The 18525-nt window shown below is 41.7% G+C and overlaps 19 pseudogenes; all 19 read left to right on the top strand.

Moving 5' to 3' along the window:
* Positions 1-582: 582 nt before the first annotated feature.
* LOC137121719 (5S ribosomal RNA) lies at positions 583-701 on the top strand (annotated as a pseudogene).
* An 867-nt stretch (positions 702-1568) lies between these two features.
* Positions 1569-1687, top strand: LOC137121780 (5S ribosomal RNA; annotated as a pseudogene).
* An 867-nt stretch (positions 1688-2554) lies between these two features.
* LOC137121757 (5S ribosomal RNA) lies at positions 2555-2673 on the top strand (annotated as a pseudogene).
* An 857-nt stretch (positions 2674-3530) lies between these two features.
* LOC137121779 (5S ribosomal RNA) lies at positions 3531-3649 on the top strand (annotated as a pseudogene).
* Positions 3650-4516: 867 nt separating this feature from the next.
* On the top strand, positions 4517-4635 carry LOC137121731 (5S ribosomal RNA; annotated as a pseudogene).
* An 857-nt stretch (positions 4636-5492) lies between these two features.
* LOC137121756 (5S ribosomal RNA) lies at positions 5493-5611 on the top strand (annotated as a pseudogene).
* An 857-nt stretch (positions 5612-6468) lies between these two features.
* Positions 6469-6587, top strand: LOC137121742 (5S ribosomal RNA; annotated as a pseudogene).
* Positions 6588-7444: 857 nt separating this feature from the next.
* On the top strand, positions 7445-7563 carry LOC137121720 (5S ribosomal RNA; annotated as a pseudogene).
* Positions 7564-8430: 867 nt separating this feature from the next.
* On the top strand, positions 8431-8549 carry LOC137121777 (5S ribosomal RNA; annotated as a pseudogene).
* Positions 8550-9416: 867 nt separating this feature from the next.
* On the top strand, positions 9417-9535 carry LOC137121765 (5S ribosomal RNA; annotated as a pseudogene).
* An 857-nt stretch (positions 9536-10392) lies between these two features.
* LOC137121755 (5S ribosomal RNA) lies at positions 10393-10511 on the top strand (annotated as a pseudogene).
* A 251-nt stretch (positions 10512-10762) lies between these two features.
* LOC137121722 (5S ribosomal RNA) lies at positions 10763-10881 on the top strand (annotated as a pseudogene).
* An 867-nt stretch (positions 10882-11748) lies between these two features.
* Positions 11749-11867, top strand: LOC137121751 (5S ribosomal RNA; annotated as a pseudogene).
* An 857-nt stretch (positions 11868-12724) lies between these two features.
* Positions 12725-12843, top strand: LOC137121768 (5S ribosomal RNA; annotated as a pseudogene).
* Positions 12844-13700: 857 nt separating this feature from the next.
* LOC137121771 (5S ribosomal RNA) lies at positions 13701-13819 on the top strand (annotated as a pseudogene).
* Positions 13820-14676: 857 nt separating this feature from the next.
* On the top strand, positions 14677-14795 carry LOC137121778 (5S ribosomal RNA; annotated as a pseudogene).
* Positions 14796-16618: 1823 nt separating this feature from the next.
* On the top strand, positions 16619-16727 carry LOC137121725 (5S ribosomal RNA; annotated as a pseudogene).
* Positions 16728-17584: 857 nt separating this feature from the next.
* Positions 17585-17703, top strand: LOC137121754 (5S ribosomal RNA; annotated as a pseudogene).
* Positions 17704-18298: 595 nt separating this feature from the next.
* LOC137121733 (5S ribosomal RNA) lies at positions 18299-18407 on the top strand (annotated as a pseudogene).
* Positions 18408-18525: the final 118 nt, after the last annotated feature.

The following is an 18525-nucleotide window of genomic DNA, read 5'->3' as shown; positions in this document are numbered from 1 at the left end:
CCTGGAGTTTTAAAAGTACGGTTCCCAACAGCTAGCGAGGCTCTTTCTGGCAGCAGCACCTGTTTGCTGTTCTTGGTTTCCAAACCTTATTTAGCATTTTTGAATTGTTAGGTTTTGTGCCGTGGTTTTGTTTATAAATTGTATATTTTGTAATTCGTATTAAATCTGTAGGGGTGAACAGCCATTTTCTTTTGATTGTTTTCTCTTGTTTTCACATTAGGGAGTTAGGGTTAGCGACTGTCTTTTGGTTTGTTTATTTCTATCAGGCTAGCTAGCACTTTCTGTGGGAAATGGCTTATTTTGTTTATTATGTTGGCCTTGGTTCGCCCTGAGTTGTAGTGTCATGTTTTGTTTGACACTTTCTTTCGTTTAAAATAAATATCATTCTGTTGGAACATCTCGATCCTGGATTTTGGTTTGGGGATCGGAGAGGGAACATGCTAATTTATCTTTGTATGTTGCACCCTGACCCCCTGGACAGGGGCGTAACAGACCAGTACAGTTATAGTACTTTGTACTTTGCCACATTTATCTTCTTCTTAGCAAGTTTCATGCATTCTGCTTCTCCAACGTTTTTATGCAGCTTACGGCCACACAGCTCTCTAAGCGCCCGATCTCGTCCGATCTCGGCAGCCAAATAGAGCCAGGCCAGGTTAGTACTTGGTAGGAAGACCGCCTGGGAATACCAGGTGCTGTAAGCTTTTTTGCTTGGGTTTACGGGCAGCACAAGCTGGTGTTACTGCCTATTTATTCATAGAAATTGTTCTATATTTTCATCAAATTTTGTTCTTTCATTGCTGTTTTGCTACTTTATTGGTTTGTCAACCATCGTGCTTCATTACTAGTAGACCATGTTACGGTCCTGGCCATATGTGTTGTTTTTATTTTGTTGTTCTTATAGGTGCCCTGCCTGATTGGCCGGATTGGGGGGCAGTACAGGAAGCTGATTGGTCCATCCTACACTTCCTGGAGTTTTAAAAGTACGGTTCCCAACAGCTAGCGAGGCTCTTTCTGGCAGCAGCACCTGTTTGCTGTTCTTGGTTTCCAAACCTTATTTAGCATTTTTGAATTCTTAGGTTTTGTGCCGTGGTTTTGTTTATAAATTGTATATTTTGTAATTCGTATTAAATCTGTAGGGGTGAACAGCCATTTTCTTTTGATTGTTTTCTCTTGTTTTCACATTAGGGAGTTAGGGTTAGCGACTGTCTTTTGGTTTGTTTATTTCTATCAGGCTAGCTAGCACTTTCTGTGGGAAATGGCTTATTTTGTTTATTATGTTGGCCTTGGTTCGCCCTGAGTTGTAGTGTCATGTTTTGTTTGACACTTTCTTTCGTTTAAAATAAATATCATTCTGTTGGAACATCTCGATCCTGGATTTTGGTTTGGGGATCGGAGAGGGAACATGCTAATTTATCTTTGTATGTTGCACCCTGACCCCCTGGACAGGGGCGTAACAGACCAGTACAGTTATAGTACTTTGTACTTTGCCACATTTGTCTTTTTCTTAGCAAGTGTCATGCATTCTGCTTCTCCAGTGTTTTTAAGAGCTGTTGATGATGTCAAATGCAGCTTACGGCCACACCGCTCTCTAAGCGCCCAATCTCGTCCGATCTCGGCAGCCAAATAGAGCCGGGCCTGGTTAGTACTTGGTAGGAAGACCACCTGGGAATACCAGGTGCTGTAAGCTTTTTTGCTTGGGTTTACGGGCAGCACAAGCTGGTGTTACTGCCTATTTATTCATAGAAATTGTTCTATATTTTCATCAAATTTTGTTCTTTCATTGCTGTTTTGCTACTTTATTGGTTTTTCAACCATCGTGCTTCATTACTAGTAGACCATGTTACGGTCCTGGCCATATGTGTTGTTTTTATTTTCTCGTTCTTATAGGTGCCCTGCCTGATTGGCCGGATTGAGGGGCAGTACAGGAAGCTGATTGGTCCATCCTACACTTCCTGGAGTTTTAAAAGTACGGTTCCCAACAGCTAGCGAGGCTCTTTCTGGCAGTAACACCTGTTTGCTGTTCTTGGTTTCCAAACCTTATTTAGCATTTTTGAATTGTTAGGTTTTGTGCCGTGGTTTTGTTTATAAATTGTATATTTTGTAATTCGTATTAAATCTGTAGGGGTGAACAGCCATTTTCTTTTGATTGTTTTCTCTTGTTTTCACATTAGGGAGTTAGGGTTAGCGACTGTCTTTTGGTTTGTTTATTTCTATCAGGCTAGCTAGCACTTTCTGTGGGAAATGGCTTATTTTGTTTATTATGTTGGCCTTGGTTCGCCCTGAGTTGTAGTGTCATGTTTTGTTTGACACTTTCTTTCGTTTAAAATAAATATCATTCTGTTGGAACATCTCGATCCTGGATTTTGGTTTGGGGATCGGAGAGGGAACATGCTAATTTATCTTTGTATGTTGCACCCTGACCCCCTGGACAGGGGCGTAACAGACCAGTACAGTTATAGTACTTTGTACTTTGCCACATTTATCTTCGTCTTAGCAAGTTTCATGCATTCTGCTTCTCCAACGTTTTTAAGAGCTGTTGATGATGTCAAATGCAGCTTACGGCCACACCGCTCTCTAAGCGCCCGATCTCGTCCGATCTCGGCAGCCAAATAGAGCCGGGCCTGGTTAGTACTTGGTAGGAAGACCGCGTGGGAATACCAGGTGCTGTAAGCTTTTTTGCTTGGGTTTACGGGCAGCACAAGCTGGTGTTACTGCCTATTTATTCATAGAAATTGTTCTATATTTTCATCAAATTTTGTTCTTTCATTACTGTTTTGCTACTTTATTGGTTTGTCAACCATCGTGCTTCATTACTAGTAGACCATGTTACGGTCCTGGCCATATGTGTTGTTTTTGATATGTTGTTCTTATAGGTGCCCTGCCTGATTGGCCGGATTGAGGGGCAGTACAGGAAGCTGATTGGTCCATCCTACACTTCCTGGAGTTTTAAAAGTACGGTTCCCAACAGCTAGCGAGGCTCTTTCTGGCAGCAGCACCTGTTTGCTGTTCTTGGTTTCCAAACCTTATTTAGCATTTTTGAATGGTTAGGTTTTGTGCTGTGGTTTTGTTTATAAATTGTATATTTTGTAAATAGTATTAAATCTGTAGGGGTGAACAGCCATTTTCTTTGGACTGTTTTCACATTAGGGAGTTAGGGTTAGCGACTGTCTTTTGGTTTGTTTATTTCTATCAGGCTAGCTAGCACTTTCTGTGGGAAATGGCTTATTTTGTTTATTATGTTGGCCTTGGTTCGCCCTGAGTTGTAGTGTCATGTTTTGTTTGACACTTTCTTTCGTTTAAAATAAATATCATTCTGTTGGAACATCTCGATCCTGGATTTTGGTTTGGGGATCGGAGAGGGAACATGCTAATTTGTCTTTGTATGTTGCACCCTGACCCCCTGGACAGGGGCGTAACAGACCAGTACAGTTATAGTACTTTGTACTTTGCCACATTTGTCTTCTTCTTAGCAAGTGTCATGCATTCTGCTTCTCCAGTGTTTTTAAGAGCTGTTTATGATGTCAAATGCAGCTTACGGCCACACCGCTCTCTAAGCGCCCAATCTCGTCCGATCTCGGCAGCCAAATAGAGCCGGGCCTGGTTAGTACTTGGTAGGAAGACCACCTGGGAATACCAGGTGCTGTAAGCTTTTTTGCTTGGGTTTACGGGCAGCACAAGCTGGTGTTACTGCCTATTTATTCATAGAAATTGTTCTATATTTTCATCAAATTTTGTTCTTTCATTGCTGTTTTGCTACTTTATTGGTTTTTCAACCATCGTGCTTCATTACTAGTAGACCATGTTACGGTCCTGGCCATATGTGTTGTTTTTATTTTCTCGTTCTTATAGGTGCCCTGCCTGATTGGCCGGATTGAGGGGCAGTACAGGAAGCTGATTGGTCCATCCTACACTTCCTGGAGTTTTAAAAGTACGGTTCCCAACAGCTAGCGAGGCTCTTTCTGGCAGTAACACCTGTTTGCTGTTCTTGGTTTCCAAACCTTATTTAGCATTTTTGAATTGTTAGGTTTTGTGCCGTGGTTTTGTTTATAAATTGTATATTTTGTAATTCGTATTAAATCTGTAGGGGTGAACAGCCATTTTCTTTTGATTGTTTTCTCTTGTTTTCACATTAGGGAGTTAGGGTTAGCGACTGTCTTTTGGTTTGTTTATTTCTATCAGGCTAGCTAGCACTTTCTGTGGGAAATGGCTTATTTTGTTTATTATGTTGGCCTTGGTTCGCCCTGAGTTGTAGTGTCATGTTTTGTTTGACACTTTCTTTCGTTTAAAATAAATATCATTCTGTTGGAACATCTCGGTCCTGGATTTTGGTTTGGGGATCGGAGAGGGAACATGCTAATTTATCTTTGTATGTTGCACCCTGACCCCCTGGACAGGGGCGTAACAGACCAGTACAGTTATAGTACTTTGTACTTTGCCACATTTATCTTCTTCTTAGCAAGTGTCATGCATTCTGCTTCTCCAGCGTTTTTAAGAGCTGTTGATGATGTCAAATGCAGCTTACGGCCACACCGCTCTCTAAGCGCCCGATCTCGTCCGATCTCGGCAGCCAAATAGAGCCGGGCCTGGTTAGTACTTGGTAGGAAGACCGCCTGGGAATACCAGGTGCTGTAAGCTTTTTTGCTTGGGTTTACGGGCAGCACAAGCTGGTGTTACTGCCTATTTATTCATAGAAATTGTTCTTTATTTTCATCAAATTTTGTTCTTTCATTGCTGTTTTGCTACTTTATTGGTTTTTCAACAATCGTGCTTCATTACTAGTAGACCATGTTACGGTCCTGGCCATATGTGTTGTTTTTATTTTGTTGTTCTTATAGGTGCCCTGCCTGATTGGCCGGATTGGGGGGCAGTACAGGAAGCTGATTGGTCCATCCTACACTTCCTGGAGTTTTAAAAGTACGGTTCCCAACAGCTAGCGAGGCTCTTTCTGGCAGCAGCACCTGTTTGCTGTTCTTGGTTTCCAAACTTTATTTAGCATTTTTGAATTGTTAGGTTTTATGCCGTGGTTTTGTTTATAAATTGTATATTTTGTAAATAGTATTAAATCTGTAGGGGTGAACAGCCATTTTCTTTGGACTGTTTTCACATTAGGGAGTTAGGGTTAGCGACTGTGTTTTGGTTTGTTTATTTCTATCAGGCTAGCTAGCACTTTCTGTGGGAAATGGCTTATTTTGTTTATTATGTTGGCCTTGGTTCGCCCTGAGTTGTAGTGTCATGTTTTGTTTGACACTTTCTTTCGTTTAAAATAAATATCATTCTCTTGGAACATCTCGATCCTGGATTTTGGTTTGGGGATCGGAGAGGGAACATGCTAATTTATCTTTGTATGTTGCACCCTGACCCCCTGGACAGGGGCGTAACAGACCAGTACAGTTATAGTACTTTGTACTTTGCCACATTTATCTTCGTCTTAGCAAGTTTCATGCATTCTGCTTCTCCAACGTTTTTAAGAGCTGTTGATGATGTCAAATGCAGCTTACGGCCACACCGCTCTCTAAGCGCCCGATCTCGTCCGATCTCGGCAGCCAAATAGAGCCGGGCCTGGTTAGTACTTGGTAGGAAGACCGCGTGGGAATACCAGGTGCTGTAAGCTTTTTTGCTTGGGTTTACGGGCAGCACAAGCTGGTGTTACTGCCTATTTATTCATAGAAATTGTTCTATATTTTCATCAAATTTTGTTCTTTCATTACTGTTTTGCTACTTTATTGGTTTGTCAACCATCGTGCTTCATTACTAGTAGACCATGTTACGGTCCTGGCCATATGTGTTGTTTTTGATATGTTGTTCTTATAGGTGCCCTGCCTGATTGGCCGGATTGAGGGGCAGTACAGGAAGCTGATTGGTCCATCCTACACTTCCTGGAGTTTTAAAAGTACGGTTCCCAACAGCTAGCGAGGCTCTTTCTGGCAGCAGCACCTGTTTGCTGTTCTTGGTTTCCAAACCTTATTTAGCATTTTTGAATTGTTAGGTTTTGTGCCGTGGTTTTGTTTATAAATTGTATATTTTGTAAATAGTATTAAATCTGTAGGGGTGAACAGCCATTTTCTTTGGACTGTTTTCACATTAGGGAGTTAGGGTTAGCGACTGTCTTTTGGTTTGTTTATTTCTATCAGGCTAGCTAGCACTTTCTGTGGGAAATGGCTTATTTTGTTTATTATGTTGGCCTTGGTTCGCCCTGAGTTGTAGTGTCATGTTTTGTTTGACACTTTCTTTCGTTTAAAATAAATATCATTCTGTTGGAACATCTCGATCCTGGATTTTGGTTTGGGGATCGGAGAGGGAACATGCTAATTTATCTTTGTATGTTGCACCCTGACCCCCTGGACAGGGGCGTAACAGACCAGTACAGTTATAGTACTTTGTACTTTGCCACATTTGTCTTCTTCTTAGCAAGTGTCATGCATTCTGCTTCTCCAGTGTTTTTAAGAGCTGTTGATGATGTCAAATGCAGCTTACGGCCACACCGCTCTCTAAGCGCCCGATCTCGTCCGATCTCGGCAGCCAAATAGAGCCGGGCCTGGTTAGTACTTGGTAGGAAGACCACCTGGGAATACCAGGTGCTGTAAGCTTTTTTGCTTGGGTTTACGGGCAGCACAAGCTGGTGTTACTGCCTATTTATTCATAGAAATTGTTCTATATTTTCATCAAATTTTGTTCTTTCATTGCTGTTTTGCTACTTTATTGGTTTTTCAACCATCGTGCTACATTACTAGTAGACCATGTTACGGTCCTGGCCATATGTGTTGTTTTTATTTTCTCGTTCTTATAGGTGCCCTGCCTGATTGGCCGGATTGAGGGGCAGTACAGGAAGCTGATTGGTCCATCCTACACTTCCTGGAGTTTTAAAAGTACGGTTCCCAACAGCTAGCGAGGCTCTTTCTGGCAGCAGCACCTGTTTGCTGTTCTTGGTTTCCAAACTTTATTTAGCATTTTTGAATTGTTAGGTTTTATGCCGTCGTTTTGTTTATAAATTGTATATTTTGTAAATAGTATTAAATCTGTAGGGGTGAACTGCCATTTTCTTTGGATTGTTTTCACATTTGGGAGTTAGGGTTAGCGACTGTCTTTTGGTTTGTTTATTTCTATCAGGCTAGCTAGCACTTTCTGTGGGAAATGGCTTATTTTGTTTATTATGTTGGCCTTGGTTCGCCCTGAGTTGTAGTGTCATGTTTTGTTTGACACTTTCTTTCGTTTAAAATGAATATCATTCTGTTGGAACATCTCGATCCTGGATTTTGGTTTGGGGATCGGAGAGGGAACATGCTAATTTATCTTTGTATGTTGCACCCTGACCCCCTGGACAGGGGCGTAACAGACCAGTACAGTTATAGTACTTTGTACTTTGCCACATTTATCTTCTTCTTAGCAAGTGTCATGCCTTCTGCTTCTCCAGCGTTTTTAAGAGCTGTTGATGATGTCAAATGCAGCTTACGGCCACACCGCTCTCTAAGCGCCCGATCTCGTCCGATCTCGGCAGCCAAATAGAGCCGGGCCTGGTTAGTACTTGGTAGGAAGACCGCCTGGGAATACCAGGTGCTGTAAGCTTTTTTGCTTGGGTTTACGGGCAGCACAAGCTGGTGTTACTGCCTATTTATTCATAGAAATTGTTCTATATTTTCATCAAATTTTGTTCTTTCATTGCTGTTTTGCTACTTTATTGGTTTGTCAACCATCGTGCTTCATTACTAGTAGACCATGTTACGGTCCTGGCCATATGTGTTGTTTTTATTTTCTCATTCTTATAGGTGCCCTGCCTGATTGGCCGGATTGAGGGGCAGTACAGGAAGCTGATTGGTCCATCCTACACTTCCTGGAGTTTTAAAAGTACGGTTCCCAACAGCTAGCGAGGCTCTTTCTGGCAGCAGCACCTGTTTGCTGTTCTTGGTTTCCAAACCTTATTTAGCATTTTTGAATTCTTAGGTTTTGTGCCGTGGTTTTGTTTATAAATTGTATATTTTGTAATTCGTATTAAATCTGTAGGGGTGAACAGCCATTTTCTTTTGATTGTTTTCTCTTGTTTTCACATTAGGGAGTTAGGGTTAGCGACTGTCTTTTGGTTTGTTTATTTCTATCAGGCTAGCTAGCACTTTCTGTGGGAAATGGCTTATTTTGTTTATTATGTTGGCCTTGGTTCGCCCTGAGTTGTAGTGTCATGTTTTGTTTGACACTTTCTTTCGTTTAAAATAAATATCATTCTGTTGGAACATCTCGATCCTGGATTTTGGTTTGGGGATCGGAGAGGGAACATGCTAATTTATCTTTGTATGTTGCACCCTGACCCCCTGGACAGGGGCGTAACAGACCAGTACAGTTATAGTACTTTGTACTTTGCCACATTTATCTTCTTCTTAGCAAGTGTCATGCATTCTGCTTCTCCAGCGTTTTTAAGAGCTGTTGATGATGTCAAATGCAGCTTACGGCCACACCGCTCTCTAAGCGCCCGATCTCGTCCGATCTCGGCAGCCAAATAGAGCCGGGCCTGGTTAGTACTTGGTAGGAAGACCGCCTGGGAATACCAGGTGCTGTAAGCTTTTTTGCTTGGGTTTACGGGCAGCACAAGCTGGTGTTACTGCCTATTTATTCATAGAAATTGTTCTATATTTTCATCAAATTTTGTTCTTTCATTGCTGTTTTGCTACTTTATTGGTTTTTCAACCATCGTGCTTCATTACTAGTAGACCATGTTACGGTCCTGGCCATATGTGTTGTTTTTATTTTCTCGTTCTTATAGGTGCCCTGCCTGATTGGCCGGATTGAGGGGCAGTACAGGAAGCTGATTGGTCCATCCTACACTTCCTGGAGTTTTAAAAGTACGGTTCCCAACAGCTAGCGAGGCTCTTTCTGGCAGCAGCACCTGTTTGCTGTTCTTGGTTTCCAAACCTTATTTAGCATTTTTGAATTCTTAGGTTTTGTGCCGTGGTTTTGTTTATAAATTGTATATTTTGTAATTCGTATTAAATCTGTAGGGGTGAACAGCCATTTTCTTTTGATTGTTTTCTCTTGTTTTCACATTAGGGAGTTAGGGTTAGCGACTGTCTTTTGGTTTGTTTATTTCTATCAGGCTAGCTAGCACTTTCTGTGGGAAATGGCTTATTTTGTTTATTATGTTGGCCTTGGTTCGCCCTGAGTTGTAGTGTCATGTTTTGTTTGACACTTTCTTTCGTTTAAAATAAATATCATTCTGTTGGAACATCTCGATCCTGGATTTTGGTTTGGGGATCGGAGAGGGAACATGCTAATTTATCTTTGTATGTTGCACCCTGACCCCCTGGACAGGGGCGTAACAGACCAGTACAGTTATAGTACTTTGTACTTTGCCACATTTATCTTCTTCTTAGCAAGTGTCATGCATTCTGCTTCTCCAGCGTTTTTAAGAGCTGTTGATGATGTCAAATGCAGCTTACGGCCACACCGCTCTCTAAGCGCCCGATCTCGTCCGATCTCGGCAGCCAAATAGAGCCGGGCCTGGTTAGTACTTGGTAGGAAGACCGCCTGGGAATACCAGGTGCTGTAAGCTTTTTTGCTTGGGTTTACGGGCAGCACAAGCTGGTGTTACTGCCTATTTATTCATAGAAATTGTTCTATATTTTCATCAAATTTTGTTCTTTCATTGCTGTTTTGCTACTTTATTGGTTTTTCAACCATCGTGCTTCATTACTAGTAGACCATGTTACGGTCCTGGCCATATGTGTTGTTTTTGATTTGTTGTTCTTATAGGTGCCCTGCCTGATTGGCCGGATTGGGGGGCAGTACAGGAAGCTGATTGGTCCATCCTACACTTCCTGGAGTTTTAAAAGTACGGTTCCCAACAGCTAGCGAGGCTCTTTCTGGCAGCAGCACCTGTTTGCTGTTCTTGGTTTCCAAACCTTATTTAGCATTTTTGATTTGTTAGGTTTTTTGCCGTGGTTTTGTTTATAAATTGTATATTTTGTAATTCGTATTAAATCTGTAGGGGTGAACAGCCATTTTCTTTGGACTGTTTTCACATTAGGGAGTTAGGGTTAGCGACTGTGTTTTGGTTTGTTTATTTCTATCAGGCTAGCTAGCACTTTCTGTGGGAAATGGCTTATTTTGTTTATTATGTTGGCCTTGGTTCGCCCTGAGTTGTAGTGTCATGTTTTGTTTGACACTTTCTTTCGTTTAAAATAAATATCATTCTGTTGGAACATCTCGATCCTGGATTTTGGTTTGGGGATCGGAGAGGGAACATGCTAATTTATCTTTGTATGTTGCACCCTGACCCCCTGGACAGGGGCATAACAGACCAGTACAGTTATAGTACTTTGTACTTTGCCACATTTATCTTCGTCTTAGCAAGTTTCATGCATTCTGCTTCTCCAACGTTTTTAAGAGCTGTTGATGATGTCAAATGCAGCTTACGGCCACACCGCTCTCTAAGCGCCCGATCTCGTCCGATCTCGGCAGCCAAATAGAGCCGGGCCTGGTTAGTACTTGGTAGGAAGACCGCGTGGGAATACCAGGTGCTGTAAGCTTTTTTGCTTGGGTTTACGGGCAGCACAAGCTGGTGTTACTGCCTATTTATTCATAGAAATTGTTCTATATTTTCATCAAATTTTGTTCTTTCATTGCTGTTTTGCTGCTTTATTGGTTTGTCAACCATCGTGCTTCTTTACTACTAGACCGTTACCGTTTTAGTACTTTGCCACATTTATCTTCTTCTTAGCGAGTGTCATGCATTCTGCTTCTCCAGCGTTTTTAGGAGCTGTTGATGATATCAAATGCAGCTTACGGCCACACTGCTCTCGAAGCGCCCGATCTCGTCCGATCTCGGCAGCCAAATAGGGCCGGGCCTTGTTAGTACTTGGTAGGAAAACCGCCTGGGAATACCAGGTGCTGTAAGCTTTTTTGCTTGGGTTTACGGGCAGCACAAGCTGGTGTTACTGCCTATTTATTCATAGAAATTGTTCTATATTTTCATCAAATTTTGTTCTTTCATTGCGGTTTTGCTACTTTATTGGTTTGTCAACCATCGTGCTTCATTACTAGTAGACCATGTTACGGTCCTGGCCATATGTGTTGTTTTTATTTTGTTGTTCTTATAGGTGCCCTGCCTGATTGGCCGGATTGGGGGGCAGTACAGGAAGCTGATTGGTCCATCCTACACTTCCTGGAGTTTTAAAAGTACGGTTCCCAACAGCTAGCGAGGCTCTTTCTGGCATCAGCACCTGTTTGCTGTTCTTGGTTTCCAAATCTTATTTAGCATTTTTGAATTGTTAGGTTTTGTGCCGTGGTTTTGTTTATAAATTGTATATTTTGTAAATAGTATTAAATCTGTAGGGGTGGACTGCCATTTTCTTTTGATTGTTTTCTCTTGTTTTCACATTAGGGAGTTAGGGTTAGCGACTGTCTTTTGGTTTGTTTATTTCTATCAGGCTAGCTAGCGCTTTCTGTGGGAAATGGCTTATTTTGTTTATTATGTTGGCCTTGGTTCGCCCTGAGTTGTAGTGTCATGTTTTGTTTGACACTTTCTTTCGTTTAAAATAAATATCATTCTGTTGGAACATCTCGATCCTGGATTTTGGTTTGGGGATCGGAGAGGGAACATGCTAATTTATCTTTGTATGTTGCACCCTGAGCCCCTAGACAGGGGCGTAACAGACCAGTACAGTTATAGTACTTTGTACTTTGCCACATTTATCTTCTTCTTAGCAAGTGTCATGCATTCTACTTCTCCAGCGTTTTTAAGAGCTGTTGATGATGTCAAATGCAGCTTACGGCCACACCGCTCTTTAAGCGCCCGATCTCGTCCGATCTCGGCAGCCAAATAGGGCCGGGCCTGGTTAGTACTTGGTAGGAAGACCGCCTGGGAATACCAGGTGCTGTAAGCTTTTTTGCTTGGGTTTACGGGCAGCACAAGCTGGTGTTACTGCCTATTTATTCATAGAAATTGTTCTATATTTTCATCAAATTTTGTTCTTTCATTGCTGTTTTGCTACTTTATTGGTTTGCCAACCATCGTGCTTCATTACTAGTAGACCATGTTACGGTCCTGGCCATATGTGTTGTTTTTTTTTTCTTGTTCTTATAGGTGCCCTGCCTGATTGGCCGGATTTGGGGGAAGTACAGGAAGCTGATTGGTCCATCCTACACTTCCTGGAGTTTTAAAAGTACGGTTCCCAACAGCTAGCGAGGCTCTTTCTGGCATCAGCACCTGTTTGCTGTTCTTGGTTTCCAAACCTTATTTAGCATTTTTGAATTGTTAGGTTTTGTGCCGTGGTTTTGTTTATAAATTGTATATTTTGTAAATAGTATTAAATCTGTAGGGGTGAACTGCCATTTTCTTTGGACTGTTTTCACATTAGGGAGTTAGGGTTAGCGACTGTCTTTTGGTTTGTTTATTTCTATCAGGCTAGCTAGCGCTTTCTGTGGGAAATGGCTTATTTTGTTTATTATGTTGGCCTTGGTTCGCCCTGAGTTGTAGTGTCATGTTTTGTTTGACACTTTCTTTCGTTTAAAATAAATATCATTCTGTTGGAACATCTCGATCCTGGATTTTGGTTTGGGGATCGGAGAGGGAACATGCTAATTTATCTTTGTATGTTGCACCCTGAGCCCCTAGACAGGGGCGTAACAGACCAGTACAGTTATAGTACTTTGTACTTTGCCACATTTATCTTCTTCTTAGCAAGTGTCATGCATTCTGCTTCTCCAGCGTTTTTAAGAGCTGTTGATGATGTCAAATGCAGCTTACGGCCACACCGCTCTTTAACCGCCCGATCTCGTCCGATCTCGGCAGCCAAATAGGGCCGGGCCTGGTTAGTACTTGGTAGGAAGACCGCCTGGGAATACCAGGTGCTGTAAGCTTTTTTGCTTGGGTTTACGGGCAGCACAAGCTGGTGTTACTGCCTATTTATTCATAGAAATTGTTCTATATTTTCATCAAATTTTGTTCTTTCATTGCTGTTTTGCTACTTTATTGGTTTGCCAACCATCGTGCTTCATTACTAGTAGACCATGTTACGGTCCTGGCCATATGTGTTGTTTTTTTTTTCTTGTTCTTATAGGTGCCCTGCCTGATTGGCCGGATTTGGGGGAAGTACAGGAAGCTGATTGGTCCATCCTACACTTCCTGGAGTTTTAAAAGTACGGTTCCCAACAGCTAGCGAGGCTCTTTCTGGCATCAGCACCTGTTTGCTGTTCTTGGTTTCCAAACCTTATTTAGCATTTTTGAATTGTTAGGTTTTGTGCCGTGGTTTTGTTTATAAATTGTATATTTTGTAAATAGTATTAAATCTGTAGGGGTGAACTGCCATTTTCTTTGGACTGTTTTCACATTAGGGAGTTAGGGTTAGCGACTGTCTTTTGGTTTGTTTATTTCTATCAGGCTAGCTAGCGCTTTCTGTGGGAAATGGTTTATTTTGTTTATTATGTTGGCCTTGGTTCGCCCTGAGTTGTAGTGTCATGTTTTGTTTGACACTTTCTTTCGTTTAAAATAAATATCATTCTGTTGGAACATCTCAATCCTGGATTTTGGTTTGAGGATCGGAGAGGGAACATGCAAATTTATCTTTGTATGTTTCACCCTGACCCCCTAGAAAGGGGCGTAACAGACCAGTACAGTTATAGTACTTTGTACTTTGCCACATTTATCTTCTTCTTAGCAAGTGTCATGCATTCTGCTTCTCCAGCGTTTTTAAGAGCTGTTGATGATGTCAAATGCAGCTTACGGCCACACCGCTCTCTAAGCGCCCGATCTCGTCCGATCTCGGCAGCCAAATAAAGCCGGGCCTGGTTAGTACTTGGTAGGAAGACCGCCTGGGAATACCAGGTGCTGTAAGCTTTTTTGCTTGGGTTTACGGGCAGCACAAGCTGGTGTTACTGCCTATTTATTCATAGAAATTGTTCTATATTTTCATCAAATTTTGTTCTTTCATTGCTGTTTTGCTACTTTATTGGTTTGCCAACCATCGTGCTTCATTACTAGTAGACCATGTTACGGTCCTGGCCATATGTGTTGTTTTTATTTTCTTATTCTTATAGGTGCCCTGCCTGATTGGCCGGATTGGGGGGCAGTACAGGAAGCTGATTGGTCCATCCTACACTTACTGGAGTTTTAAAAGTACGGTTCCCAACAGCTAGCGAGGCTCTTTCTGGCATCAGCACCTGTTTGCTGTTCTTGGTTTCTAAACCTTATTCAGCATTTTTGAATTGTTAGGTTTTGTGCCGTGGTTTTGTTTATAAATTGTATATTTTGTAAATAGTATTAAATCTGTAGGGGTGAACTGCCATTTTCTTTGGACTGTTTTCACATTAGGGAGTTAGGGTTAGCGACTGTCTTTTGGTTTGTTTATTTCTATCAGGCTAGCTAGCACTTTCTGTGGGAAATGGCTTATTTTGTTTATTATGTTGGCCTTGGTTCGCCCTGAGTTGTAGTGTCATGTTTTGTTTGACACTTTCTTTCGTTTAAAATAAATATCATTCTGTTGGAACATCTCGATCCTGGATTTTGGTTTGGGGATCGGAGAGGGAACATGCTAATTTATCTTTGTATGTTGCACCCTGAGCCCCTAGACAGGGGCGTAACAGACCAGTACAGTTATAGTACTTTGTACTTTGCCACATTTATCTTCTTCTTAGCAAGTGTCATGCATTCTGCTTCTCCAGCGTTTTTAAGAGCTGTTGATGATGTCAAATGCAGCTTACGGCCACACCGCTCTTTAAGCGCCCGATCTCGTCCGATCTCGGCAGCCAAATAGGGCCGGGCCTGGTTAGTACTTGGTAGGAAGACCGCCTGGGAATACCAAGTGCTGTAAGCTTTTTTGCTTGGGTTTACGGGCAGCACAAGCTGGTGTTACTGCCTATTTATTCATAGAAATTGTTCTATATTTTCATCAAATTTTGTTCTTTCATTACTGTTTTGCTACTTTATTGGTTTGTCAACCATCGTGCTTCATTACTAGTAGACCATGTTACGGTCCTGGCCTTATGTGTTGTTTTTATTTTTTTGTTCTTATAGGTGCCCTGCCTGATTGGCCGGATTGGGGGGCAGTACAGGAAGCTGATTGGTCCATCCTACACTTCCTGGAGTTTTAAAAGTACGGTTCCCAACAGCTAGCGAGGCTCTTTCTGGCCGCAGCACCTGTTTGCTGTTCTTGGTTTCCAAACCTTATTTAGCATTTTTGAATTGTTAGGTTTTGTGCCGTGGTTTTGTTTATAAATTGTTTATTTTGTAAATAGTATTAAATCTTTAGGGGTGAACAGCCATTTTCTTTTGATTGTTTTCTCTTGTTTTCACATTAGGGAGTTAGGGTTAGCGACTGTCTTTTGGTTTGTTTATTTCTATCAGGCTAGCTAGCACTTTTTGTGGGAAATGGCTTATTTTGTTTATTATGTTGGCCTTGGTTCGCCCTGAGTTGTAGTGTCATGTTTTGTTTGACACTTTCTTTCGTTTAAAATAAATATCATTCTGTTGGAACATCTCGATCCTGGATTTTGGTTTGGGGATCGGAGAGGGAACATGCTAATTTATCTTTGTATGTTGCACCCTGACCCCCTGGACAGGGGCGTAACAGACCAGTACAGTTATAGTACTTTGTACTTTGCCACATTTATCTTCTTCTTAGCAAGTTTCATGCATTCTGCTTCTCCAACGTTTTTATGCAGCTTACGGCCACACCGCTCTCTAAGCGCCCGATCTCGGCAGCCAAATAGAGCCGGGCCTGGTTAGTACTTGGTAGGAAGACTGCCTGGGAATAAAAGGTGCTGTAAGCTTTTTTGCTTGGGTTTACGGGCAGCACAAGCTGGTGTTACTGCCTATTTATTCATAGAAATTGTTCTATATTTTCATCAAATTTTGTTCTTTCATTGCTGTTTTGCTACATTATTGGTTTGTCAACCATCGTGCTTCATTACTAGTAGACCATGTTACGGTCCTGGCCATATGTGTTGTTTTTATTTTGTTGTTCTTATAGGTGCCCTGCCTGATTGGCCGGATTGAGGGGCAGTACAGGAAGCTGATTGGTCCATCCTACACTTCCTGGAGTTTTAAAAGTACAGTTCCCAACAGCTAGCGAGGCTCTTTCTGGCAGCAGCACCTGTTTGCTGTTCTTGGTTTCCAAACCTTATTTAGCATTTTTGAATTGTTAGGTTTTGTGCCGTGGTTTTGTTTATAAATTGTATATTTTTGTAAATAGTATTAAATCTGTAGGGGTGAACAGCCATTTTCTTTTGATTGTTTTCTCTTGTTTTCACATTAGGGAGTTAGGGTTAGCGACTGTCTTTTGGTTTGTTTATTTCTATCAGGCTAGCTAGCACTTTCTGTGGGAAATGGCTTATTTTGTTTATTATGTTGGCCTTGGTTCGCCCTGAGTTGTAGTGTCATGTTTTGTTTGACACTTTCTTTCGTTTAAAATAAATATCATTCTGTTGGAACATCTCGATCCTGGATTTTGGTTTGGGGATTGGAGAGGGAACATGCTAATTTATCTTTGTATGTTGCACTCTGACCCCCTGGACAGGGGCGTAACAGACCAGTACAGTTATAGTACTTTGTACTTTGCCACATTTATCTTCTTCTTAGCAAGTTTCATGCATTCTGCTTCTCCAACGTTTTTAAGAGCTGTTGATGATGTCAAATGCAGCTTACGGCCACACCGCTCTCTAAGCGCCCGATCTCGGCAGCCAAATAGAGCCGGGCCTGGTTAGTACTTGGTAGGAAGACCGCCTGGGAATACCAGGTGCTGTAAACTTTTTTGCTTGGGTTTACGGGCAGCACAAGCTGGTGTTACTGCCTATTTATTCATAGAAATTGTTGTATATTTTCATCAAATTTTGTTCTTTCATTACTGTTTTGCTACTTTATTGGTTTGTCAACCATCGTGCTTCATTACTAGTAGACCATGTTACGGTCCTGGCCATATGTGTTGTTTTTGATTTGTTGTTCTTATAGGTGCCCTGCCTGATTGGCCGGATTGAGGGGCAGTACAGGAAGCTGATTGGTCCATCCTACACTTCCTGGAGTTTTAAAAGTACGGTTCCCAACAGCTAGCGAGGCTCTTTCTGGCAGCAGCACCTGTTTGCTGTTCTTGGTTTCCAAACCTTATTTAGCATTTTTGAATTGTTAGGTTTTGTGCCGTGGTTTTGTTTATAAATTGTATATTTTGTAAATAGTATTAAATCTGTAGGGGTGAACAGCCATTTTCTTTGGACTGTTTTCACATTAGGGAGTTAGGGTTAGCGACTGTCTTTTGGTTTGTTTATTTCTATCAGGCTAGCTAGCACTTTCTGTGGGAAATGGCTTATTTTGTTTATTATGTTGGCCTTGGTTCGCCCTGAGTTGTAGTGTCATGTTTTGTTTGACACTTTCTTTCGTTTAAAATAAATATCATTCTGTTGGAACATCTCGATACTGGAGTTTGGTTTGGGGATCGGAGAGGGAACATGCTAATTTATCTTTGTATGTTGCACCCTGACCCCCTGGACAGGGGCGTAACAGACCAGTACAGTTATAGTACTTTGTACTTTGCCACATTTATCTTCTTCTTAGCAAGTGTCATGCATTCTGCTTCTCCAGCGTTTTTAAGAGCTGTTGATGATGTCAAATGCAGCTTACGGCCACACCGCTCTCTAAGCGCCCGATCTCGTCCGATCTCGGCAGCCAAATAGAGCCGGGCCTGGTTAGTACTTGGTAGGAAGACCGCCTGGGAATACCAGGTGCTGTAAGCTTTCTTGCTTGGGTTTACGGGCAGCACAAGCTGGTGTTACTGCCTATTTATTCATAGAAATTGTTCTATATTTTCATCAAATTTTGTTCTTTCATTGCTGTTTTGCTACTTTATTGGTTTCTCAACCATCGTGCTTCATTACTAGTAGACCATGTTAAATAAATTGTATATTTTGTAAATAGTATTAAATCTGTAGGGGTGAACTGCCATTTTCTTGGACTGTTTTCACATTAGGGAGTAAGGGTTAGCGACTGTCTTTTGGTTTGTTTATTTCTATCAGGCTAGCTAGCACTTTCTATGGGAAATGGCTTATTTTGTTTATTATGTTGGCCTTGGTTCGCCCTGAGTTGTAGTGTCATGTTTTGTTTGACACTTTCTTTCGTTTAAAATAAATATCATTCTGTTGGAACATCTCGATCCTGGATTTTGGTTTGGGGATCGGAGAGGGAACATGCTAATTTATCTTTGTATGTTGCACCCTGACCCCCTGGACAGGGGCGTAACAGACCAGTACAGTTATAGTACTTTGTACTTTGCCACATTTATCTTCTTCTTAGCAAGTTTCATGCATTCTGCTTCTCCAACGTTTTTATGCAGCTTACGGCCACACCGCTCTCTAAACGCCCGATCTCGGCAGCCAAATAGAGCCGGGCCTGGTTAGTACTTGGTAGGAAGACCGCCTGGGAATACCAGGTGCTGTAAACTTTTTTGCTTGGGTTTACGGACAGCACAAGCTGGTGTTACTGCCTATTTATTCATAGAAATTGTTCTATATTTTCATCAAATTTTGTTCTTTCATTGCTGTTTTGCTGCTTTATTGGTT

The sequence above is a fragment of the Channa argus genome, unplaced genomic scaffold, assembly GCF_033026475.1.
Source record: "Channa argus isolate prfri unplaced genomic scaffold, Channa argus male v1.0 Contig125, whole genome shotgun sequence".
Lineage (NCBI taxonomy): Eukaryota > Metazoa > Chordata > Actinopteri > Anabantiformes > Channidae > Channa > Channa argus.
Note: the sequence above shows the minus strand (reverse complement) of the source record. Positions and strands in the feature narration are given on the sequence as shown.